Source organism: Panthera tigris, chromosome B2 (assembly GCF_018350195.1).
Source record: "Panthera tigris isolate Pti1 chromosome B2, P.tigris_Pti1_mat1.1, whole genome shotgun sequence".
Classification (NCBI taxonomy): Eukaryota; Metazoa; Chordata; class Mammalia; order Carnivora; family Felidae; genus Panthera; species Panthera tigris.
Genome location: NC_056664.1, coordinates 100,281,582 through 100,282,037, shown reverse-complemented (window position 1 = coordinate 100,282,037; position 456 = coordinate 100,281,582).

Genomic DNA, 456 nt, shown 5'->3' with positions numbered 1-456 from the left:
AGGAAGAAGGCGCGGCTGTGCCGCAGAGCCCTGCATTATTGATTGTGACGCTGCCGCAGAGGTGGGAGGAGCCCGCCGCCATCTCGCCAAGGCTGCCGCATCGCCTACGTCCCTTCAAGAACGCTCTTCCCTCCCTGCAAAAAGTCCTGTGATGTGCGAGGAGCGAGCTCTCGATAGCACGCACGTTATTGTTCCCATTCATTGCAAGATGGACCCTTTCGTTAGTCAGAACCATTTTGATTTCGCATTGTCACTGTGAATGGCGGCACCAAAGAATAGAAGCTGTACTTTGGGAAAGCCACTGTCTCTGAAATCAATATCTATTTTAAAATATTACCGAGTGTAATTAAAAGGCAATAAAATCGTGTGTGGGGGGGGGTGTGGAATGAGGGTGTTCATCACCCAATTATAAAACGTTCTTCTATAAATACATGAAAATACTGTCGATGTAAAACA